Raw genomic sequence first — 27114 nt, 5'->3', positions numbered from 1 at the left:
AAAATACAATAGTTCTGGGTAGGTTTTGATAAGCATCTTTGAAGGCAATAAATTCAGAGCAAAACCTGGGAGATGTGAACCCAAGGAAACTGAAAACATTGTGTGTGCAAAGCTCTTCGGGTGAGATTTGCTTATTTTTCCTGCTTAAAAGGCATTTGGTATGGTTTTGTATATTTAGTCAGTGCACTCAAAGAAAGGCCAAACAAATGCAAGCCAGTGCTATTGTTTTTTTCTCCAGTGATGCTCTTCAACTCTCTTGAATTCTCGAACTAGGCCCAGGATTTTAGTTTCTATCCCTCAGGCTAAGGAAGATTGGATAGTTCATCCATGGAATGTATTAATACCATTTCTTAATCATCCAGAGCAATCACTGTAGGTTGTGCAACACAGAGCACTCCTTTTTTCTGCAGGGGCTGTGCTTACTGACAGCCAAGGAGAGAGCAAGACTGCAAATCAAATCCTGGTCCCCTTGTATGGAAGCACTATGTCTTATCCCAAAATAAGAGCTCACTTTGGCGTCTTTTATGATCACATGTGAGAAAATGGCTTAGAACCAGGCCAACAGAAAATATTGAGACACAAAAATTGCTTTTGTGTCTTGCATAAGAGGGTAGAAGAGAAAAGACGCTTTGGGTGAGGACTCAAGAAATGTGGGCTCAGTCCTGGCACGAGTACAAAATTCCCGTGTTGCCTTGGGCAAGTGACTTTGAAATTCAATTCTCTGTTTGCAAAATGGGGGTAATAAAGCCTCATAGCAATGTTGGAAGGATAACTCCATTAATATTTATGATGTGCTTGGGTACTCCAGTGCCAGGAACCTTTATAGCTACCTACCCTTCTAGAGCACACTCAAGTTTATGGTTATTTTGGTAAGGACACACACCAGAATGCCAGCAGGAAGTTTGAAATTAGTTGAGAAAACGGAATAACTGCCTTTTGAAAAATTCTGGTATATCAGCACTTGCCTTCATCCTAAAGAGAGGTAAAAATTTGAATGAGCAGCACATTATATAACTGGCTGTTAAATGGTGCACCGCACTCTGCCAAGGGAAGGGACTTCCAAGGCCTCCTGGGAGGTGTAGTTCAATGCCAAATGGGCTTCTGTGGAAGAATATGGCTATAAATGACCAATGGCTGCCATGAAGCTCTTCAGTCATTCCGCTGGGTGTGGGCATTAAGATCAATTCCAAAGGCAATATTTTGTTGTGAGTTTCTTATTAGAAAGTTCTACCAAAATTTTTGTTTATTGGCTTGTTCGTCGTTAGTTCCCCCCACCTCCCCAGCTGGTAGATCTGCCTGATGTTAGAGGCAATATCTGATGTGAAAATGACATGTTGAGGAGTTTATTTTTCAGGGGGTTTTGAGTAGCCCTCAACCCTTTCATTAAGAGATTTTTTAAACTACTGGTTGTCTTTTGGCATTGGGAGCTATACTTCCATGATATCAAGGCCTGATTTGTAAAGAAGGTGAGATGAGATCAAAGGAAATTCTCTCTCCTTTACATCTACTGCATTCGCATTTCAACCCTCTGCAGCAGGTGAAGGGTTCCCTTGCCCCTGCCCTAAGCTACCCAGGGACTTTATGAAACTACCCTGTATCTTTCCTTTAAATGTTTTATCACTGCTTGGAACAGTGCTGGGTCTTGTGTTTCAGCACGTTTATTTTCTGTGGGAACAGCGATCTGATTGCAGTGTACATGTGTGGGTGGGTAGATTATAAATTATAGGCTCAGGTGCACATGTTGGGAGTGACTTTTAAATAGTTGCATGATTAACACACCATTCTCCTTTGTGGAATGGAAAGCAACTTCTGTCTTGAAGATCGCTGCTTTACTTCAGGAATTATCCCCCGTGGAGCCTGAACGACTTCATGCTGGAGGGGAAATATTTGCTGTGTTATGGATGTGAAGCCAACTAACTAGCGATCCACGGAATGATTTATAGTCAACAGACTCTGGAGGTGGGAACAGGGGGAACTTTTCAGGAAATGCATTCATTGCTTTGGAGGGATGTAGCACATGTAGGACTGACTGAGACAGCCTCTTGTGGCTGGAGCGGTTTAAGAAGGTCTCGTCCCCTACTCTTTGTTGTTGTCCCTTGGCTGGAAGCTATCCTTAGCTGAGCGGCAAACATGCCTTTGACAAACTCTCCTCTCCCTTCAGTGCAAAGCCAGTGAGGTTGTCTTAAGCATCCATCGACAGTGGGCTCAGCTATGGTTTTGCAGTGGATGCAGTGTATTCATGCAATTATTCAGGGTGGCTCAGTTAACTGCCCTGGAAGGCCAGTAACAAAGAGCCAGTAATCAGGCTAGATTTAGGGGAGTATTATGACCTCACTCTTGGCTACTTTGAGATAGGTAGTGCAATTTTTATAGAGATGGATGCCATATAAATATCTAGATAGATTAACGATATAATGGAGGCCTTTTTGTCATTATGACATCTTGAAACTCGCTACCACTGTTAGTCCATCTGTGTTACGGACTGCAGACCCAGGCCAAGAAATATTTAACAGATGCTTAACTTTGACTATAGATACAGGCCCATTGATTTCAAGGAGAATACTTGCATTTTTTTAAAATTAGTCATGTGTTTAAATGATTTCCTAAACATAGACCTAATCCAGTCGTTCCCATAGAAAACAATGCCCAGCAGGACTCAAAAGGCCAGAAAAATGAAAGCGGAATGGTTATAGTACTGCAATAAAGCAAAGCAGTATTCTGGTCAATTCTCTTTTGCAAGTGATCTTGCTGCAATTTTACTGCATAATCTGACTGGATTGCTTAGATAAAAAAGATGCAGACATATTTATCAAGTGTTTCTATTCAGTGTTCCAAGTATCAGTCTAGAGCATACGTGCGTGATTCTGGAAACCTGTTCGCAGAACTTTAATTGGTTTTCACAGGAAGTGTGTGTGCTGCCTCCTCACACAATGGAACCAAATATTTATTAGCAGTAGGAAATAGATCATTTTATATGCGACTTTCCATTGGCAGTGTTTGTGGAGAAGGCACACATGATAGGCGTTTCTTGAAAACTTTCTTTTGATACTGTTTGCTGGATCTCATTCATTTTAGAGTTGAAAAATAAAAGAAATTAAAAAAAAAAAAAAGAAACAAAAACAAAAGAGGGCTGAATTTAAAGGGTCAGTACCTCAGGGTATATATGGCCTTGAATGCAGAGATGGTAGGATAGAGCAGTTTGCCAATATTAGCATTTCCAGGTGTGGTTTTCATGCAAAAAATATATCCAGGTAAATAGCTCCCTAGAGAATATAAATTCAGCCAGTGCAGTGTTGACCTGATAAATAGCAAGAAAATGATTGGAAACTAAAACTGACTCATGGCTAAATTCATAGCTAAAAGTAAAGCTAAATAGCTAAATGCTGAGAAGAACAAAAACACAGACAAGGAGAAACCAATTGATTACCAATAAATTAAATACAAAGGATTTCAGACTGACTGAAGCAAATTATAGTCAATAACAGAAGAAAGAGCGCTATAGGTTTTTAGAGGTGTATTTCATAGTCATAGTTTTTGATGCTGGCTCTTTCTCTAGAAGTGTCATTGGACAGACTTTTAGGGTGTTCATAATTTTCTTATAAAATACCTTTACCATAGAAATATGGGGCTCATTGAAGCATTCTTTTCCAGAGTATCATGTGATTCTCCACACACTGAATAATATCTTGAAGTTGGAAATAACTTCCCATAATTTTCATCTGATTTTTTTTTCTTTGTTATTTTTTTATATTAGAATTGAAATATCCAGAGAATAATTAAAAAAAATTATAAAATGCTTTCCAGACAGATCTAGCAGTTTTATATTAGATGAAGACACATGCATTTAAGTGACCAATTTTTTAAATAGCACAAATTCTACCAATTTATAATTTTGATTATACAGTTTTCAAATACGAAAATGACTGCTGCTGGGAGGGAGGATATATTCGTTTCCTGTTTCTATAATGGATTAGGAATGGACTGATAGGCTTTCAATGGAAGATAAAAACTAGAAGCTGAGGGGGGCAGGGCAAAAACCAAAAGAAATAGGTAAAAGGAAGGAAGTGGTGACATGGATTGCATAGGGTGAATGTGAGGACCCTTAGCAACAACTTAAGATTTTGGAAACAGTGTTGGCTTTGACACTGGAGCAGTCTGCCCTTTAGAGCAGTGGAGAACCGGTTGATGAGTGGAGGTTTGGGTGTGATCCATGTCATGACAATGTAGATGCCTACATCTAGTTGGACAAAATGTATTCTAAACTCTACCAGCCAAGGCTTTACCAGCTGCACTGGAACAAGATCAGTAGTTTACATATACCCAAACAGCTGGAGTGTGGCTTGCCTCATCTAGCTTTAAACACTACAAGGTAGGTATCTGCAGCTGATCTGGGTTTTTTTCAGTTCCCAGTCTGATCTGTGAGAATTTAGTAAGTACAGTCAGTGGGTTCCGATAGTGATCTGTTGCATTCTAAGGTAGACATGGGATTTTGGGTGGACGAGTTGTCCTCTAGATTTTATTTGCCACAGATATTAGAGTTCCTAAGCCTAATGAGGGATCAGCTTAGATGTAGACAACTTTGTTGTACATACCTCAGCTAGGGTGAAAAATTCCATGCTTAAAATATGGGTAAAGGTGATTGTGTACTAAGACAGGAAGATTGTTCTGACACTTGAGGTCCTTTACCAGATTAATTTTGTCCTTTCCAAGAAAAACATTCAGGTAAATAACTCCCACCATAAATAAAATTTGAAACATGTTGTAGAGTCTCAGCTCCAGGAACAAAGTGTTTTTGAAAAGAATCTCAGTTGAAAATGTGAAGCCAACACACCTGGAGATCTCAGAAGTGCTTGAATTTTTCAGACAGTTATACTGTTGAATGAGCCCTTAATCTTGACTTTTTACCATTTGGCACTAGTAGTGCTGACATTACTAATCTCAAGGATTTAAAACTTGGCATACTGCTGTGGCATCTGAGAAGCTAGAAAAAATGGATAAGGGGGCTCCACGGAGGCCCACGCTAAGGACCCAAGGGGTGCATGCAAATCGCCTTCTCTTTGGAAAGCGAAAAAGAAGACATTGTGCAACAGGGGAGCAATACCTCCTCTTCTGACTTTGTTTCTGAATGAAGGCAAAGGCAACTGCTGAGCTCTGCTGCTGAGATTGGTGCCATAAAGTTTTATCAATGGTATTATCCACAGGGACTAAGGTGAGAGGGCGCCTTCTGACCACGCGCATTCACAAAGCTGATGCCAGGGCTGTCAAATGCACTTGAGGACTAAGGTGGGTCTTTTTATGGATTTGCTCTTTTGGGATTGCTCATACATTTTCCACCTAAACAGCCAGTGAGGTGTCAGCTGCTCTTTTGCTTCCCACTCAGATGCCTAGGACACTGCATAAAAAATAGATAATTCACAGGTTTTTTTCTGACTTTAGCAGAGTAATTTTTCTATTCCAAAATGTCAATGATTCTTTAGGATCAGTAGGAACAACCTTGTCCAAACAGGTACAAATCAGAACCCTGGAAAATCCTGATTCAGAGAAAAATCAAGGTCCCAGCTTTCCTGATGCTGTGAGTTGAATAAAATTTTTTTTCTTCCCCTTTCTGAAGCTGTTTGACCACATTAGTGCTAACCATGTTAAAAACTGACCAGGAACAGTGCCCATATCCTGGACTCCTAAGAAAATAGAAAGTATTTTACACACAGGGAGCGGGGAAGTTGTAGCAGTTTGTAGGAGAGGGATGCCAGGTTGGGATTAGAGATGTTAGGTCCTAGAGACAAAGGAGAAGGATATCCACAGTCACACAGGGAGTGACAGAGATGGGAAGAAGAAGTAGAAGGTTGGCATATCTGTGCTGTGTGAGGCAAAGTCTGGCTGGAGGTGATTTGATGTCAGACCCAGAGGCTGTAAGGGGAATATGGGATGGAAACTGAGAGCAGATATGGAAGTAGGAGTAGGAGACAAGTGGGAGGGGGGATAGGAGCCCTACCGTGTCCAGCTGGGGCAAGTGTAGCTTGGAACACATTAAAAAACTCTGTCACAAGGTAGGCATTGGGGAGAAGAGGAGACAGCGGCAGAGGTAAGGACAAATCTGGGAAACCTGGATGGCAATGAAGGGGTGAGCAGAGCCCACAAGGGGTGGAGACGTGGGGTGGGAGATGGCAAAAGGCATTTCTGATAGAGCAGGAAAGGGCTTTCAGGAGTGCCATGAGGCAGTGAGGTGAGCTCAGCCAACAGCATTGTTGAGTCTTCATGTCACACATTGAACAACAGCAATTCTGATGGGAGAGAAGAGAGCTTGTACAGCCCCAGAGCTGGACAAGCTCATCGAGGTTCATAAGAAGAGAGCTGCACAACCAATGTCCATACTCTATCACACCATGCCTTGCATCCAGGCTCAGTGACATCTGCTTACACCAGCTGAGCCCATGTTCCTCACATGGAGAAAACATTGCAACTGGGAGGAGATGACTGAATGGAGGCCCAGGGTAATGAGGGTACATGAGGACAACCAGAGTTCACTGAAGGAGAGCAGATCTAGGAGTGAGGGCAACATATACAGCAGGAGGAACAGCCAGAGGAACCAGTGAGGTGGAGGAGGTTGAATTTTTCTTCAAAGGTGCTGGCTGCAAGGCATGGGAGAAGAGCCAGCAAGAGAAACAAGAGAAAAAGGAGCAAGGCTAAGAACTTGGCACAAAGGGAAGGAGGGAAAGCTTGAGGGGAGATTTTTCTGCTGTTATGGATCCTCTGATATTAAATCAGATTCCTTTTTAAAGAAGGGGTAGAGAATTATTGAGGAAAAGACTAGCAGTGTAAGTTGGAGAAGAAAGAAAACTCTTAACAGCAGGCAAGCTCCCCAGCTTGCTCAGATAAATAAGCCGCATAACAGTACTCCTCCCTGCTGTCCTGCTGCTGCAGGCAGGCGTGGATCATTTCCTCCTGTAACTTCTCCTTCTTTCTGGGGTCAGCAGTGGCTCAGATGATAGCATGTTCTTCTTTCAAAACCCACAGAACTTTATTCACAACCCTCCATCACCCTCCAGCCTCTTCGTTTGACTATCAGTATAGGAAGGACAAAGGAGGGTTTATCCCTTTAGGCTTTCCAATGGTATTTCTTAGTAAAATATTTTTGCAGCTTTGAGATTTTTTTTTTTGTAAAGTAACTTGTTTTCAATTTTGAATTGGAAAAATTATAGAAGCAAAAAGTAGAGAAAGACAGGAAAACCGAGCAACTGCAATCAGCAGGGAAACTTCCTCTCCCATATTTTCTCTCTGAAAGAGAAAACAGTCACAAAAATGTAAGAAAATATTACCTCTTAACCTTCTTAATGACCAGAACGTTCTTCAATGATGAGTAATGTTTCTGAGAAAACCTGAATTAGGAAATGATGAAGCTTTGATGCAATTTATAGAATTGGTGGAAAACTGTGAAACAGGACTAGGCACCATTGGGCAACGGATTTCTTGATGGAAAAAAAATAATAGTTCAGTAATGGATTCATTGAAATTTCTGTATATCCTGTTGGCAGAGAAAAACAGATTTTGTCCCTTATACAGAGGAAAAGGAAGAAAAATGAAAAATATCAGATGGACCTTAATTATGTTATAAAGTAATAAATTAAATTTCATGCACAATAAACTACAAAATGTAAACTTAAGCTAAACCAGAGTGATTGATCTAAGATCGTCCTACAGGCAGACTGCCTCTCCAGTGGACATAGAGAGAGGCACCTTGAAAGGACAGTATGTCCCTCCTCTCTTCATCGCCTGTTTGAACATGGGAAGAGTTTCTCTCCACTGACACAGGAGCCTGAGTGGTAGTCCTCTTGCAGTCTCACGGGCAGTCATGCACCTGAACTCAGCCAGCTTTGCTTTGTCCTTCCACTCAATTCCATTGTACCACATTGATTATTTAGATGGATATTTTCTGAAGACTCTTCATTTCTTGTGGTCTCATTTTCATGAGATTTCTAATGGACTCAGGAAAAGTAAACCCTCCTCCTGGTGCCTTTAACTGACTAAACATGCTACTGCCTTCAGTGCCAGTTTAGTTTCTTCCTCAGAACAAAAATGAAACACCCAAAAACTTTCTTAGTCAGCATTGTCTAATCATTTATTCTTGGCTTCACTGAGTTAAAATTATTGTACGGGAGGGCATCGTGCCCCTGTGTGCTCCCACACAGTTGCAGCACTCAGAGCAGATTAACTGCAGCCTGTAGCCCACCGGGTCTATTATTAGTAAAGTGGAAGAAACAACCTCTCTTCGTTGATGAGAAAAAAGCCTCACAAAGAAGAAGGGTTATTTTTTTTTCCAGATGCACCTTGAACTCGCATGTCTCAGTGGGAAGTGTGTGCACAGGTAGAGTGAGGGAACTGCAGTGGCTGCTGAATACGATGGGATATGTATCACAAGGGACTCAGCATCAGGGTTTTTTTCCGAGCTCTGTGACACTCCTGTGCAACTTCAGAGTGATTCCTCCAACTTTAGAGGGGGACAGTGGTTTTTAGATTGTGTCCACAGCCTAAATCAAAGCTAACTCTGAAGAATGTATTTTCTGAGAAAAAATTCTCTACCTAGAAGTCAGTATCTCCCTGAGGAAAGGTTTGGGAGGTTTCTAAAACAAGAGGGTTGGGAAATCTTAAAAAGCATTGTGAAGTTTCCTTCTCCTCACTGAGATTTCTTTCCTGAAATCTTGGTTTGGCTTGTAACGAAGGATTTGCCAGAGAGAGTACTCAGCTGTGCTCCACAGTGGCTAATCAGCAGGGATCTCCCTGAAATCCGGACCTGCTGTGACTGAGATTGTAAGTAGAAGCAGAACTTGGGATCTTGGTGCTGTTATCTTCTGGGAAAACATCAGCCTGGAGAAGGCAATGCAGCGCCTGTTGGCATGTAGGTCTGAATAAAGAGTAGGATGGAAAGAAAAAAACTTTTCATTTAATTTTGTACCTGTGTGCACTCCAGGGGGCTGTTGTTCTGATGTTGCCTTTGGCATGTTAATTAGCTCTAAGGACATTTTCATTCATTAAGTCTTTTCACCAGAAGAAGCTTAATTGATTTAAAGTATCCAGGTCTAAATCGAATTTTGTTCTGTTTAATTTCTAGGACTGGTAGATCCTAAAAAATAAATGCCTGGTATTCCTGTCATTTCCTATATTGCTCTCTAATTCTTTTCGGTAGGTGAAGGATACAGTTAGCTATGATCTCGCAGTTTTGTGGAAAGACCACTCAAAACAGACATATTCTTAAAAGTAGGGTTCTACATTTACTCATGATAGAGCAACATAGTCAGAGCTGAGCAATAAATGATGTTAGTCAGTTGTCTGCATTAGCATTTTTCCATGTATTGGTATACCCAGGTAAGACCATTCCTTTGGGGCAGGTATACCCTGTTTTATCAGCGGAGGACATGTGAGAATACCTGTCCGCTCAAACCAAACCATCAGACAAGAAAAACATCTGGCAAGTCAGGGAGGAGCATAGAAAAGGAAGAGGACTGTAAAAAGATAACATAAGAGAAGATACTTTATTTCTTCAAGGCGTATTATCTTGACCTGGGAAAGTGATGCCTTTGTCTGTATAATGACAATAGCAATATAAGATTTCCTGCTTGCGAGCATTTATTCTTACTTTTGGGAACCCCTTTAGGAAGTCAGAGATTCATGGTAGCTGTAGGACTTCTATTTTTCTCCCTTTGGCTTGGGGAACTGTACCTCTCCACTTGGGTTTCTCAGCGCCCTTACAAGGCCTAATCTTTGAGATAAGAAGCCAGGTTTCTTAAGTTATCTAAAAGCGTGCCCCTCTTCACAGAATCACAGAATGATATGGGGACCTCTGGAGGTCTTCTAGTCCAACCCCCCAGCCAGAGCAGGTCCACCTAGAGCAGGTTGCTTTGTTTCCTCTGTGCAGTTCTTCAACTCTATTTGTCAGTCCTTCAGTAAAGACAGCCAACAAGTCCTGCTGCCTGCTTCTGTTTTACCTTTTCAGCCAGTGATTAGTCACTTCTCCCTCTGTTATCCCAGAAGAACAGGATTGCAGTGGTACCTTCTGAAACGAGGTATCTTCACTGATCAAGGAGAGGTTCTTGGCACCTTGGCACAGTCACCACCCAGAGTTACAGAATCACTGTGAGGGACTATTCATCCTGGGAAACAGAAACACTACCACATACTCTCCAGGGACCACCTACTCCCATTTCCCGAACGTTTCAGCACAGCAGACCTTTGCTTTGGGCTGGCAGCCACTGATCTGTGCTGCAATCAGATTGAAAGCATTCTTTTTCCTCTGTGCAATCTTTCACCAAATAACATAGGTGAAGAATATGAACCAGCTTTTGGTTTTCTACTTCCACTCAAGTGTCTCCTTAACAACTTTACAGCCTTAGGACTACTGTGGCATGTTGTAATGTGGGTTTTTATTATGCAGACCTTGCATCCACTGGAAACTAGACTAAACCTACTGCCTTACAGCACACAGCAGATTGCCCTCTTTAGCAGGACCTTGAGTTGCATCCAGACTAAGAAGTGAAAGTGGGGCAAAAAACTTTCTATCCACCTCCAGCATTTTTGCCGGTCAGCTCACAGGTCCGCTGTGGAACAAAACACAGCGTGCTGCTACTCGTTAATAAAGTGGCAACAGTTTATTGCTGTGGGAGTGCCCGAAAAATGCTTCCTGTCTCCCATGGCAACCTCGAGCTTGCATGGAACAAATTGCAGGCAAATCCTGCTGTACCTATTCATGGTCTACTTGCCACTCAAGCCTCCTGCAAAACCAACGGCAGAGAAATTACAACAGTGGAGTGTGCTGGCTCTGACAGATGTGCATTGTTATCTCTCCAGTTGTTATTCTGTGGTTGCCTCTTCCTAACAGTTGACTTTGTTTGCCGATATCATGTATAAATCTCTAGTTCCATTGAAGGGTGGAAGTGGTAGAGCAAGCGCTAACTGGAAAAGAATTGGTGACTCATAAGCCTAAACATTCTTCATATTTAGCAGGAATAAATATTGATGCTAGAGAGATTTACATTTCATAATGGTTAAAAATTGCAATATATTGACTGGGCACTCAGTTCCTTGCGCACCCATGACTCCTATTGACCTCAGAGGTAGTTGCAGGGGTGCAGCTGAGGTTGGATTTGGCATTTCTGAATGATATTCTGTACTCCCAGGGATTTCAGGGGAAGGGAAAAAGGAGGAAGGGAACTGCCTTTGGATTTTGCATTCCATTCTTTAGCAATAACTGATGGGAAATATTTTGCTATGGCTATATACTTTCCATGAAATTAGCATACCCAGGGTGACTCAATTTTCTGGTGATTTCAAGCTGAATTTTTTTTTTTTTTTAATTCCACACGTGCATACGTGCATCCTGACCAAAAACTTTATCAGTGAGAGGCATTAATACTCGTCCTTGTTCATGAAGAACAAGCCTAGGGTTGGCGAAGGACGGCCAAAGACCAGTGCAGCTCCCCAGCTCTTCTGGGATCTTGCTTCCGCACTCATGCCTGTCCCTGTTGTGATGCAATCTGGCAGCTCTCACATGTCCTTGCAACAAGGATGTACCACTTTGAGCTTTTTGCAAGAAAGGAAGGAAAACCTCAAATAATGAACTCAGACTTTCAAAGGAAGAAGGAAAATACCATTTTAAAATGCCTGACTTGTTTTATAAATTGCAAAGGCAGTGTTAGTGCTTTTCAAAAGGAAATGCCTCAAATCCACTGGTGTTCAAACCATGGGGTACAGTTCTTAGGGAGCAGAGACCTGTAAAACTCCCCTGAAGCTATATATGTTATGCTTAAAAACTGTGACATTTGCATCCAATTTGAAGCAGCCATAGGGAGAAAAATCATGAAGAATAAGTACAGTATTTCGAAAAACGTCAAACTAGGAGATGCAGTTTGGCCCTGGATTGACTGTTGAATATAAGAATATAGAGAAATCGTATAAACTCCATTCGTTTAAAAAAGATGTGTCAGAGACAAAGGGCTACTTGCAGGAGAGTTCCCCATGGGAGCAGTAGGCAGTGCTGGGAATCAGCTTATTTGCAGAGCTGGACAATTCTGTCTCCCAGTCCTGTGTCCTCATCACTATCAAATATATTTTTTCTCATTCTTGTCTTTCAGCAACAACTGAGCTGCTTCAAGCATTGATCTGAAGCACAAGGGAGTCCTAATGTAATATAAATAATAATAATAAAAAAAATCCATACTAATTGCTATTTAACTTCCTTCTTATTATTAGTCACTAACAAAACGCTACCATTCTCCTCCAAATCCTGCATAAACAATCCAGTGCAGCCTTGAAACATAAACATCCACTAACAGATGAAGCAGATTTCATTAGCCATTTCCTATATGATAAATATCCTGGTGTTAATAATGTCCTGCTAAGTAAATATTAACAGTGTTAAAATGAATACTAAACAAAAATAATCATTAAACAGCATATTAACATAAGTGACAATGCTGTTCATCTGTCATTAGTAAATACTTTCCTGTGGTCAAAATCATCCCAAGATGAAAATAAATGTATAAAATAAACTGGTTTTTTTCCTCACTCTAATATCAGTTTTTATGTTATTGTGTCCTCCCTGAGTATTTTTGATAGTCAGAATAGTAAATGACATGAATTTTCTTTTTCATTGCAACAGTCTGTTTCAATGTAAGTAGTGTCTAAGTAGTGTCTGCCCTGAGTAATGTACAGTTTATATAAGATGCAGAAACAGTATTGGGAAATCCCCAAAATGAATTAATGATATTTAAAAATTCTTTTAGTGGTTTACATTTTGTATACTACTATTTATGAAATTCTACCATATTAAGCCTCTCTAAACCCCTGAAGTCAGACTAGCCTCACTCCAACATATGCTTATGTCTCCTGCCAGGAAAGATTTTCCTAGAAATTCCTTTATTGTTTTTGCAACCCTTGACATGAAATGACCTGTCCCTAAATATATCCAACAAGGAGAGCTTACATGGTGTTTATCTGTGATGGGGGTGAGGTATGGAGGGACTGTGAGTCCGGATGGTAAGGTGGAGAGCTACCAAAAAGGCAGAAAGGTGCACAACCCTGCAGCTCCCCTGGCCGGGTTTTTTAACCTCCTCCTTTTCCTCAGCTCCCACAGAGCCTGGTAGCACTTTGCCACATCCCGGGGTGCTGCGAGGATAAATTCACTGGTAATCTCTCTAATACCGTGAAGGTATGCAATAACAACGAATTGTACATACTGCTAAGTCTGCAGAGCTCCCTTTAAGTCTTCCTTGAGTTTACTCTGGCAAATCTGTCCCATGTTCAGCAGGTTCCACCCAGTATATACGTTGTTTAGCTTTGCTATTTTTAAATATGTAGTCATATTTAGAGCTTCTGATTAGGTCAAAGGCCCTCAGCAGCTGTGGCAGTAGACAGAAAAGTGCAAGAGTCTTTCAGGATCTCTCCTGCACAGACTTCCAGGAAAACGGAGCTGAAAAGATCAAAATTACTTCTCAGCAATTCAACCCCATTGAACAACACCAAGGCGAGGTATCTGAAAGAGGAACCTCACCTAGAAATTGCAGTTTGCAAAATAAACTCCCTCGGTTTTTATAGATGTTTTTGCCTGATCTATGAAATGACAGTCCCACACCCAGTCCTCATTTCTGGAAAAAGCTCGGTCTGACCCCATGCAAGGAAGAGAAATTTTGCCCCTGTCATTGACAGAAGATAACTGGGATCTCTGAGAACTTCATATGTCTTTTGCAGTAGATAAATTATTATGGCATTAGCCACACTCGTTACTGACTCTCCACCTGTTGTACTTTCACCTTCCTATTAGAAACTAAACCTGTGTTTGTTCTGTGACTAAAGGGTAATGAAACTGCCGTTCAGGGGATAGTTTTTACCAGGACTGACCGGATGTTTCCCTTCTGCTAAATATGAATAAATATTGATAGGCCTAATCCCAAAAATCACAACTACAATAAAAAATAAACAGTATGACCCTGCTGTTAATGAGTTATTGAAGATCAAATATGTTTATACTATTTAGATACAACCAGCTTCCCTGTATACTTTTTTTTCTGCAATTGCTAGAATCTTGGCTGTCAGTTTTACTTTAAATTATTTCCTATAAAGCACAGTAAGAAGAAAGGCAATGTCCTGCAAAGAAAATGCATTTAAATTATAATAATTTGCATTTAAATTTAGCAACAGCTCTGCCTTTCCTTGTGCTGGCCTTGCTGTGCCATTCACACCTGCTAATTTAGTAGACAGGATCCTCCATCAAGGTGAGTTACAAGGAAGATATTGCATGCAGGGACCAGCAAGAGGCCTCAAATTGCATCCGTGTCAGCAGCAGGTGCTGTGGGGTGCATTCCCCGGCTTCACTGGGCCAGGCTGGTGTAGCTGCAGTGGGTTATTAGGAGGCTCCAGAAAGATGTGTTGGGATATGACCAGGAGAAACCATCCCCCTAGGAGTGTAGAAAGGCGACATGGGGAGTCTTGACATGTATGTAGCAAATGCAGACTTAGTAGGAATATGCTGCCTTTTTTTGGTGAGGTCATAAAAAATGCTGAATTGCACTGTTTTGCCTCTGTGCAGCTTCCTGACCCACCCAAGGGCAAGCTCCAGGGCTGTCCTCTTCTGGAAAGCTGGAAGCAGAGCCAGATGCTTACAATGGAGGGTGTGCAGAAAGCTCTTGCATGACAGACAGTGGGGACATCGCAAAAACAGGCAGCAAATTTCAGGTTCTGCTTGCTGTGTAGTCCTGCATCCCTGGCCAAGGCTGGGACCTGCCACTTCATGTAGAAGCAACATGTTGGTGCGACTAATTGGGTAATATCTCTTTGACGGACAATGAGTTGTTACCAGCAAACTTTTGTTTGGAGAGGAAAACTACATTTTGGCACAGTGACCTTGAAGGATTGCCAAGATCTGAGGGAAGTCTGCTTCTTGGCGTCCTGTGAAAACTCAGGTTGTGTGGTACGAATTACAGGGTGACGTAAGTAAGCAAGGAACATTTAATAAGGAATGGCAATTACAAGAAATGACACAGATCAGGACCCTCCCTTTTGATGCACTCTCCACTAGTTCCTGTTGGTCCAATGATACCCAGCTCCATCTAGGACTGAATTTGTTTGGTTATTTTATTTTTACAAATTCAAATTCATGATTTTTCTCTGGTTGTGAGAAATGTTAAGGATTGGAGCCTCACTCTAACTCTCTTGTATCTGCATTGAAGTTAAGTAATATCTGCATGTAATTACATGCAAAAAAATCATCAGTATAAATTGTTTAAACTGAACGTGATATATGCAATTTCAGAATCTGGCCATAACGGATTCTCTTGTTTTGGTACCATTTAAGCCAAGTATTAATAAGTTAGCCCATGATGGGAAAGGATTCTTTTACTCTTTGTTGTAAGTTTCTGTTTTCTATGAAAATGTACTGAAAATACTTAGTAGTACATGCTGCTTAAACAATGCAAATGAGTACCTTTGCTTTTTGAAACTAACAGAGTGTTTCTATTCTCAGATGGAAAAAAAAAAAGAATTAATGAGAATATCAGGTTGGTTGAAAAACCGTGAGGTTTGACACCTACAGACTTCTGTGGGTGATCTAAAAAAGAGAATAAAAATGTTCTTGTTTCACTCTTTTCCGCTCCTTATTTGTGTGCATGGGCCCCAGCTGACTGAGGCTGAGGTAAAGTGTTATCACGTGTGTCACTTCCATTACGTTCCTGGTACATGTAGAATATCAGAAGGTACAGAAACTAATTGGGCTGAATTCCAGGTAATTGCTCTGTTTTCCCGTCTCTGCATCTGTTCATAATAACTACTTTTTACTTGTGGGAGGGGTTTTGCTGAATCTAGGCCAAAACCAACCTGCTCTTCCTTCAGTGTGTACATATATCTTGGCTTTTACGTTGGCCACATCACCACCTGTTTGGGAATTCATCCCAATCTCTTTCTTTGTTGTAGATAAGGCAAACGTCAATTTATCTATTCTGCTGGCTTTGGATAAGTCATAAATTTTGGCAGAGGAAAAGCTATCTTTTCAACTTACATGGTCCAGCAGTAATCCATAAACTAAAATTTATTTAACTCTAGCTTCTACTGATTAAAGATACTGTTTGGCTATACATCACACTGAACACTGTTTTTAATATTACTGAGGTGTTTTAGTCATATTCATGAAAGTAAGAGATTAAGTACAGAAGCTGATTCTTTATTTCTCAGAGAAATGTTCCCTTGACCCCTACTTGTCCTTGGGTTTCTTTAAGTTCTTCTCCAGGTTGCCTTAGATACCAGTACTTGTGGCTGTGACTTCTTAGTGACACCAAAAGCAGGCTTCTCAAGTCATAACCAACCACACTACTGCTGGAAATCCTACTGTTTGGCAGTTAGATGTGGATTTGCCCCACATTTAACAGCCCATCCTGGATCAATTCCATTTTAGTCAGGTTAGCCTGCTGTGAGAAAACCCTGATTGTGTTGGGGTCAATTTAAACTCCATGCTGCCACCCACCTTAAGTCCCATCTCCAGACTGGCCTGGTCAGGAGTCTCTGAACACCCAAACCTGTCAATTTAGCCTGGCAATTACTGTGTCTTGTAAAATCCAGAGAAAACACAAACAATAGTTAATACGCATCTTCACGTCTTTCCACATGGCCACATTAGCATCAAAGCAGTGAAGAATCAGATCAATGCAAATGAAGATTTTCTATAATACCTTTTATTAATGTATTAAATAGTATTGTCTCCATAAGTGGAACAATGCATGAGCTAAGGTCACGCAGGTGCTTTGGTATGTGTTTTACCTAAGCAAGTACAAAGTGTTAAGGGTTCAAGCAGTTCTGTTGCTTCCACGTGCATAACTGCTTACTTGAGCAATGGAATCCTTCATCTGTTCATAACCACGTACCATCTACCATAACCATCTGCGGAGCTCAGGTTTATGGATCAGTTGTTAAGGGCAGAAGTACCAGTGAGTTCATTAAAAAATCCAACCAACAAAGCAAGCAAAACACCCCCTACAAATTATGTTAAATGGTAGCATATAGTTACATTATCCAGGAGAAGCTCCATTAGCTTCTAGTAAGGACAATAAGACAATGTACATCACTTCTCAAAATCATGCCTAGTAATGACAGAGAGAGTTTTACATGATAGTCTTTATGTCTCTCAAATTGTAAGTGAAGACACCAGGCAGTCTGAACTATGCTGCCCCAAAACAGGTAAAAGATGGCTTCTGACTTTACAGGTAAAGTTTTTAGACACAAACGTTGTTCCTGTCCAATATAAAACATGTATTGCTGTCAGCAAGAGCATGACTGGTGCAACGAATCTAGCTATTTTTTCTTTTTCGTGTTAATTAACTTATAAACCAGGAAAATGAACCTCTCAAATACACAGCAGTTGGTTAGACTGTGTAAGCAAATATTGATCCATATGCTTATTTTTCTTTCAATTCCTATGTCCCAGTGTCAGACTAAGTTTAGTCAAAGTAAATTAATGAAATGCACTTTTCAGAAGACTCTATCATCTGTGTAAAGACCCTCATTTATCAGTGCTCAGCAGCCAGTTACAGAACGATCACATTTCCAAATATTAAGTGTAGCACTAATGTTGGGTACTAAACCCTTCATGATTGGAGGTTTGGTGTTTCGAGAGGATCGGGACTTGTCTTTAGCTTATGTCCAGCTCTGTCTCCTCTCCAGACGCTGTCTGGTGGGGTTGCAAGGAAAGCCTGTGGGTGGGAGAACCAGAAGCAGAAAAAATGCTTTCAAATCACCTTTTGTGCTGCACCAGGGAGTGAGCCCTTCTCCAAGGCAATTTGATGTGAGCTGGCTTGAATTTATTCTACCTATATGGAGAAAACACTGGAGAGACCACCTCAGTTTTCCTTAGATCTTAGGGTTTCCACACATAGGGAAGTGGTTCATTAATTCTTCATGATTAGCTCATCAAGGAGTGACCTGATATATGAATTGGGACAAGGGGGTAAAGCAGTCCTGCTCTGAATCTGGGAATGGTCCCTCTTAACAAGATGAGATGCTCAGAGAGAAGGTGGTGGGTGATGAAGATCATGGGTCATACTTAAAGCAGTTTGGGTTTGGGGGGTAATGCAGTAGAGTCCTGAAGCTAAAAGGCTGAAACTGCTGAGAAACTTTTCAGTGAGGAGCTCTGGCAAGTAAGCAAATACTGACTCCCACCTTTGCATCAATAACACCAGCACCACTTCCTCCTTCCCTGCCACAACTAAACTCTGAGAAGATGAGCGTGGGACCTAGTTTTTGTTGTAGTGCGCTTTTTACTTGGGCTTGTGTTTACTGTCTGCATCACTCATAGGCACAGTTCAGTGCACACCTTCACAAATGTACCGCTTAAGCGGAAGGGGTTTGTTTCACGTGAGACACTTAGAGCTGACCTTGCAGCATCACCTGCAGCCACTGTGAGGCTCATAAATAATGCAGATACCGTTCCTCTTTCGACATCCTGTGGGTGCATCCTCCTCTCCTACACCACCAGCGACTGTCTGCATGGCTGCAGAGCTCACCTTCATTCAGTCCTTGGCCCTCCCTCATCTGATGTGTGCCTAAACCTCTGTAGACAGCTATGACCTCTAGACAGTCATACTACAGAGGTGCTGAACAGTGTGACCCTTCTGCAATAGGTTGTTAACAAACAGTGTACATAACAGCATCAAATTTAACAAGAGCAAATGCCAGATTCTGCGCCTGGGACGGAGTAACGCCGGGCACAAGTACAGATTGGGAGAAGAGTGTCTGGAGAACAGCCCTGCAGAAAGGGACCTGGGGATGCTGGCCGACAGCAGGCTCCATGAGAGCCAGCAGTCCAGCAGTGAGTCCTGGCAGCCCAGAGGGTAAGCCCCATCCTGGGGTGCATGAGGCACAGCATCACCGGTTGGTCAAAAGGAGATTATCCCACTGTATTCAGTGTTGGTGTGGCCTCACCTTGAATACTGTGTGCAGTTCTGGGGCCTATCATTTAAGGAGAATGTGATGGTTCTTGAATGCATCCAGAGGAGGGCAACAAAGCTGGTGCAAGGGCTGGAAGGCATGTCCTATAAGGAGTGGCTAAGGACTCTGCATTTGTCTGCTTAGGAGAAAGGGAGGCTGAGGGGTGACTTCATTGCTCTCTACAGCTTCCTGAGGAGGGGAAGTGGAGAGGGAGGTGCTTTTCCTTGTGTATCAGGTAAAAAATATAAAGATAAAAATATATCTTTTCCTTGTGTATCAGGTTTTTGTGGCAAAGTTTTTGTAGCGGGGTAGCTAAAGGGGTGGCTTCTGTGAGAAGCTGCTAGAAACTTCCCCCATGTATGATAGAGCCAATCCCAGCAGGCTCCAAGACAGACCTGCCAGTGGCCAAGGCCAAGCCCATCAGCAATGATGGTAGTGCCTCTGGGATAACACATTTAAGAAGAATGGGAAAAAACTGCTGTGCAACAGCAACAGCAGCAGGAGAGACAATTGAGAATATGAGAGAAACAATTATGAAGACACCAAGGTCAGTGAAGAAGGAGGGGAAGGAGTTGTTCCAGGTACCAGAGCAGAGACTCCCCTGCAGCCTGTGTTGAAGACCATGGTGAGGCAGGTAGTTCCCCTGAAGCCCATGGAGGTTAATGGTGGATCAGATATCCACCTGCAGCCTGTGGAGGACCCCATGCTAGAGCAGGTAGATGCCCAAAGGAGGCTGTAACCCTGTGGGAAGCCCATGCAGGAGCAGGTTTCTGGCAGGACCCGTGGACCCATGGAGAGAGGAGCCCACACTGGAGCAGGTCTGCTAGGGGGACTTGTGACCCTGTGGGAGACCACACTGGAGCAGTCTGTTCCTGAAGCACTGCACCTTGTGGAAAGGACACATGGCAAGGACACACAGAAAGGACCACATTGGAGCAGTTCATGAAGAACTGCAGCCCATGGGAAGGACTCACGTTGGAGAAGTTCATGGAGGACTGTTTCCTGTGAGAGGACCCCACATTGGAGCAGTTCATGAAGAACTGCAGCCCATGGGAAGGACTCACGTTGGAGAAGTTCATGGAGGACTGTTTCCTGTGAGAGGACCCCACATTGGAGCAGGGAAAGAGTGTGAGGAGGAAGGAGCGGCAGAAGCAACGTGTGGTGAACTGACCACAACCCCCATTCCCCATCCCCCTGCACTACTGGCGGGGAAGAGCTAGAGAAAATTCAGAGTGAAGTTGAGCCTGGGAAGAAGGGAAGGGTGTAGGGAAGGTGTTTTAAGATTTGGTGTTATTCCTTATTATCCTGCGCTGATTTGATTGGTAATAAATTAAATTAATTTCCCCTAGTCAAGTCTGTTTTGCCCATGATGGGAACCAGTGAGTGATCTCCCTGTTCTTATCTCGACCCATAAGCCTTCTGTTGCATTTTCTCTCCTTTGTCCAGTTAAGGAGTTAAGTCCAGTTAAAGTGAGTGATAGAGCAGCTTTGGTGGGCACGTGGCATCTAGCCAGGGTCAACCCACTGCACCCTGGTACCTAGTGATGGGACACTGCACCTTGATAGCATGCAAGAATAATTGCATGTCAATCATCGTAGTTCAAATCAGTGAGGACAGTGAAAATTATTTTATTGCAGAAGATGCTCAGAATATAATCAGGATTGTAGTTTTATTTTTTAAATGAAGACCAGACTGATGCATTCATTTGGACTGTTGTCTGCCATTGAATTGTCCCCCAAATTCCACTGATTTCCATGAAATTAAAAAAAAAAACCCACAAAACAGCTCAGCACCTGAGCTGTTACCCCTAACATATAACACATGACATCTCTTGACACCCCTACACCATTCTCTGTTGTTAAAGAGTATCTGCTATGCAATCTTTGACACTTCCTTTATTTTTTTTTTTGTCTTCATATTTGCAACCTCTGCTCTGAGGAGACTTTGTAGAAATTTGCTCAGCTTGCAGGAAGAAATTGCATGAGTTGATAAAAGCTAAAAATAACTCAGCAGAGGGCTGTCCAATAACTTAGCTTTAGGATGAGTCATGGAAAAGCCTGGGAGTATTGTCAGCATACAAGTTATATGGCTTTCTACTTCATTTGGATATGCTTTTGAAGTGTGTGAAACTGTCTCATGAAAAGCACTCACTGAGTGTATCGATATTGATGTACACCTTTCAAGCAATTTGGGGACATTTATACTTCCTTTTGGGAATTAACTGTGCTGTGTCTTGCAGGAACTGAAAGGGAAATAAAACTGGACAAAACTTATCAAAGCCTTTTGAATTTCTTCCATCTCAGAGTAAGGCACTTTGGGAATAAGAGTGAAGCAGTAAATATTCTAATTTTCTCGTAAGGCTTTTTATTCTGAGACATGTGCCTTTTCTATAGGTGAAAGAGGACAAGAAATAGAAGATAGATACTATATAGATAGTTCAAAATAGAACTATAGTAAGGTGTAAGCAAAACTACCTGGAAAACAGCTGTCGGAAAACAGCTGTCAGAAAACAGCTATTTGTGATTCGTTTCTAAGCAAGTTTGTACTAAGTGTGGTTCTACAAGGGGCTATTCTCAATCTTGTACTGTTGACATGTATATCTTCTGCAGTAAAATACACTTACTAAATCTCCAATCCCAGTTGCTAGAAGAGGTTACTGATATGATGGAGAACAACAATAAAGTTCAAAAGGATCTTGCCAAAGTAAATAGGGTGCTGTGTAAAATGGAGAAGTGCTGAGTTTTGCACTTTGGAGTCATCTTTCAGGAACAGTTTACTGCATTTATAGAGAAACGTGCATACATTGAGGGAAATAACTAATCAGGCCACAATTCTTCAGAAAAATATCTTGGACCTAGACTGCATCCTCAACTGCACATGAGATGACAATGTCCTGTTGCTGGGGAAAGAAAAGAAAGATAAGGTTCATATTTTTCATTAGGATCTAGAACTATTCTATCTACTGAACCTTTAAATAACTGTGGAAGTGCTGTGTCCGTCTTGACAGCACATTCAGAAAGTGATAGACTAATTGACAAGCTTCCAGAGAAAAGCTGTGAAAAGTATACATTGTTCACAGCCAAAGACCTAGAAAAAATGAACTTGAAAGACAAGTTTGAGACAATTGAGGCTTTAACCCTAAGGAAAACCAACATTATGTAGAGACTGCTACAAGGAGGAAATAAATTATATTTTCCACGTCTGTGGGAGACAGGACAAGAGCTGACTGACATAGATTCAGCAACAGAAAATTAAGCTGAACATTAGGCGCACTGGATGTTGGGACAGTCTCATGGTCAGAAGAGCAAAGGCTTGGAATGGATGAGTAGGAAAGGTTATGGTAAGATCATCTCTGAACATAATTAAATAACCAGATGAGGAAAACACAAGCTTTGGAGAAAGGGTGTGGAGAGGACACTTTGCTATGTAACTTCTTTTCTGGGACTTGATTTTTCATGTTAAAGTAGTAAATCGTGGGACACCAAGCATATAATTTGGAATTGACCATTCTTACTTAAGAGTTTACAGTAATAAAAAAAGTCAATGAGGAGCCAACATGATTTAAATCAGACAAAGCTGTGCAACTCTTTGGTCACTCAGAGCAAATTACAGTCAAGAGAGATCAACACTGGCTTTTTTTGGGAGCTCTGTGGTAGAAAATGTTTTTAAGGGGAAGTTGAAAGGGAAGAAATGAGAGGTCTGAAGAACCAATTTAAAACAATTATTCCACAAATTCTACCAAGATAGAAATGCCAGGAAAGTCCCCATCTCTGAGCCTACAAAGTCAGCCTTTTACTAAATGCATGTATGTAAACAGTGCACTGACTTAGCACACTGTAATCTAGGATGAGCATCTATCACAGACATGTTGAAGCTGCGGTTTCCTAAAGAGCTGAGCTGAATTACTGGTTTCTCGCAACCAGAAGGGAGAGATTTTGTGGCTATCCATCTCTGGCCTCCAGCCACATAGTCCCACCTCAGCCCTGTGTTGGTTCTGATGTTCAGTGCCATCTCTGAGGGCTGACCCAGCAGAAAGCTGCCAGGTTTTATGCTAGGGTATTTTTGAGAACTAGTGAGTTGATGAGGTCATGGATGGGGAATCTGGTGAGTGTCAGCCTCAAAGTAAGCACTAAGAGCATGCAGCCAAGCTAGGAGAATGGGGCAGCTACTGCAAGACCCCTCTTTTCAAATCCGTAAGTGATTAGGTAGAGAAGCTCTCATTCCAGCTTGTAAGAAAGCCAGAGGGATAATGCAAAAAAGAGGAAAATCACTAAGAAAGCTTATGTTGTTATAAAATAATTCATGCAAGGGGAAGAAAAAAAAAGAAGAGATTGAGAGTTAGCTGGACAGGAAGATGGAAATGTGCTCTTGATTTGAGGTTCTTTGTTGCAATCCCTTAACTGCATGGTCATGGCTTGGCAGCCATTCAGACTTCAGGAGGCATTGTGCAAGCCTCTGATAGGAGGGGTTTCCTTTGATGAGCTGGCCATTGTGACTTTACAAGAAATTGTACAGTACTTCCTCTTACCCATTACAAACCACAGTTTTCTGAATGAATTTTCTCCTCTTTTGTTTTTAACAGTTTAACCCTTAACCTCTCTGACTCATGTTTTCTATTCTAGTGCAGCATGCAACCCAAGGTGAAAACGGGGACAGCCTACACGAACGAGACTCAGCTGCCCGTGGTCTGACAGGGAAACTGAGCATTGCGTGGAGCAGTGTTTGTGCTGAAGAGCAGTTTGCAGGTCTGGTGGTGTGGTATGAACAAAAAAAAGCCTCTCTTGCAAGTCAAACAAAGAAAGTCAGGCAGCTATTGAACCTGTTGGTGATTCATCTGTACTCTCCAGTTTGTACTAATTGCTAAACTCTGGAGGTGTGGTGTGGGCAACAAGGGTAAAATGGTATAATTAGGGAAATGACCCTTTCACAATTAGTGGAATGAATTTGTCTGGAGGTGAGAAAGAAGACCAAGTCGTTAGTACAGTGGTCTGATATACTGGACAAAATTCAGCAGTGACATAAAAAAATGTATCACATTAGAGTAGCTTCTGGGGAAGAAACTCATGCTGCTGAAGACAAACATAGGGTTCTTTGAAATACACGTGGCAAAAAAAGAGCTAAGTAGGGACAGAAAGAGGAGGTTCAAAAGTGGAGTCCCTTTTGGGATCACTACTAAGTATTCTGGAGTATTAGACTGGAAAGTAAGGAATCAAAACCACAGTGTCTTAGCAAAGTCTACCTTGGGTTATGAAAGGCCTTTGCGTCCTTCCTTGTGCAATCAGCATAAAAGTCACAGTGTGTGAAGAGCACTGGCTTTTACCTTCCCTAATACCTATGTCCAAAGGGAAATAAAAAGGAGATAGGGATATTTCTCATTCAACCATGATAATGGACCGTGCTAAGAGTCCTGAGCAATGGCTGAAGAGATGACACCACCCCAAGACCCTCTCAGGAGATATTAGGACCCAGCAAGCTCCATAGGGTCATGTTCAAAGCAGTTTACTGCTAAAAGGGTGAATCAATATGTGACAGAAAGACTAAGGGAATGTTTGCTTCACAAATCAGGTGATGGAATCAGTACTCTTTCTCCAAATATGGAAAAGATTTCTTCTTTTCATAATTTAAAATAAAATAATTTTTATCTAAATAAAGAATAAAAATAATAATAAAACCCCGTACCTTTTTCCATATAAATATGGAAAAGACTCAGAAAGTCTGTGACCTCCCTCACTGTTGTCCTGCAAGGTTTATAAAGCGCTGTAGTAATCTGGGTTCTTGGGACAAAGAAATTTAATAGGAAGAGAGAACCAATGACTAAAGATATTGTGGGAAACAGGAATAAGACCCTTTAGGTGCACTGATGGCTGAAACTAGCCCGGGAGGCTGGTGGATGGCAGATATCAGACAGCTCTTTCTGATAAAACACATCCTGTTGCTCTGAGAAAGGGATTACAGCTTTTTGAGTCCCTCTCTTTAAAATGTCACACAACAGCCAGTATGAAAAGACAACATAAAATCTCCCCTCTAACACCTACATAACTTTCAAAAGCAATTTGATATATGATATACTGCTACTTTTGCTTGTCAAGCTGATATCCCTTGGTCCTGATCAGTCCATCCATCTGAACTGACTTCTTGTCTCTCATCTATGGGAAATGATTCATTCAGTGCCTCTGAAGTGCTCGCGTTGGGAGGTTGTAGTCGTAGGGCTCATAAAGGTTACTTCTGTCTAAAATGCATTGCTATGGCCCTGGGTGGCTGCAGTACCTTCAGTATGGTGGGAAGAAAGGGGAGGAAGAGGCGTATTTTAATAGATGATGTGGAACATATCAACATATTTCAAGCAAGTCAAATACCGTAACGTGCTCTTTTATTTCCTGTCTTAGAATTTTTTAGGTTACGTTTGTGATCTATTTTTGCTTTTTGTTGTTTCTCTTCCCTATTTGGCTTCTGTCACTTGTAAGCAAGGCACAGTGGTGCTGCACCTGTCTACCATCATAATAAGGCCTAAAATGTTCACCTTCTTCTAGGTTGTATTCTGCACAGAAGGGGAACATGGACAGTAAACAGTAGGGACATTTATATTAGCACATTAAGTCCTTCAGCTGCTACTGTGGTTTTAATTTTGAACAGTGCTACAAGCACTTTAGATAGTGAAGTGTAGCTACTATTTATCAGAAGGAAAAAGAAATCCTGAGAAAGAGAAAGCATCTTTTCATTCAGTTTAGCATTTGACGTGTGTACTTGAGTCATAGTTTTTTGAAGACTGATGAACAAGGTACACTCGTCTTTTTCTCCATAAAGGGCATCTTTCCTCTATGGCTCTCAAAACACTTCAGCAATTCAGTCAGCAAGTAAAGTACAGATGGTCAAGTTGTTCTCTGTTACTAGTTTAAAGCCTCTGTAAAATCAAGTAGACCTGGGCTACTACTGAATAAAAAAATGGCTAGAGAAGGGACAGCTTAGGACAGTTGATCAGTAATGTTTAAGCACTAGCATGATGTGTGACATGGTCTTGAAATGTGCCAAATAAATAGCACTATCTCAGGCGATGCCTGGCGTATAGAATATATCCAAATTTTCTAATAGGCAGCACAGACAAGACTGCCATGGGTTTGGCACCCTATATCCTTGAGGACTATCACACTTGACTTTGCATGTGCAAACCCTCATATTGCGCTGAAGGAAGGTAGCACACGTTCTTAGTTTCATGTAATGAAAATGTTACATTAGTTCATGCACTGTGAGTTGGGAAAATAAAACCTCAAAAATAACACTTACATTTTAGGGCCACACAGGGCAAAGGGCCACTCTGTGCTTCTTGGCCACACAATGACAGAATTCTCCCTGCTCATTTTTCATTTGAGAAATAAATAGTCAGAGCAGTACAGGGCAATACTATGCCTCATTACAGCTGTTTTGTATGACTCCATTGGTGCAAAAGAAAAGGTGTAAAAATCCATTTAAGTATGGCTGAGTATTGTCTCCTTGTGAGATGATCCCCGTTGCCTTATGGGACTTTCATTGCCCTGCTGTGTTAGAAGGAAAAGCCATGTAATGATACTGCACTGGCCTAACTGAAGTTGCTCCTGCTTTATAGGACTCCATGTAAGATGATTCAATCCCCATGATTCAGGTCAAGATGAAAATAAATAGATCTTAATGGAACATATTGCCTAGGCTTCTCCCAGTGGGCAAAAGGGAAGATGCAGCTTCTGCTTTTCATCCAAGCAAGTAGCTGCCACAGGAGTAAAGAGGACTCTAGTAAGATTATGGATGTGAGACTAGATCCAAAGCGTTTTAGAGCCAGACACTGGCTACATCTCCTTTGAGATCGTTTGCAGACAGCGAGGATGTAAAGTTTTGTTCCAGTAGATTAGATGAGTCCCTGAAAGCGTGTGAGATAGATACCCTTGTTTGCATACAGCTGGCAAATACTTATCCCAAGCATCGTGGTGTGCATTCCAGCAATGCCTGGTTTGATGGAGAAGGAATCTGGCTGCTGTGTCCAGCTCTGTTTAGTGCGGGTGTAAGCTGGGAAGTGCTTTGCCCTGGCTACAGGACCCTGGTAATGCAGGGCGGGGGCTGAACCTTGTATCCTCCTGCTACTCCATCTTACTCCCCAGCTTCTCTGAGTGCTGCTAAACCACAGCCCAG

This window comes from Numenius arquata, chromosome 3, assembly GCF_964106895.1.
Source record: "Numenius arquata chromosome 3, bNumArq3.hap1.1, whole genome shotgun sequence".
NCBI lineage: Eukaryota > Metazoa > Chordata > Aves > Charadriiformes > Scolopacidae > Numenius > Numenius arquata.
The sequence above is the reverse complement of the archived record's forward strand: the minus strand, read 5'-3'. Positions refer to the sequence as shown.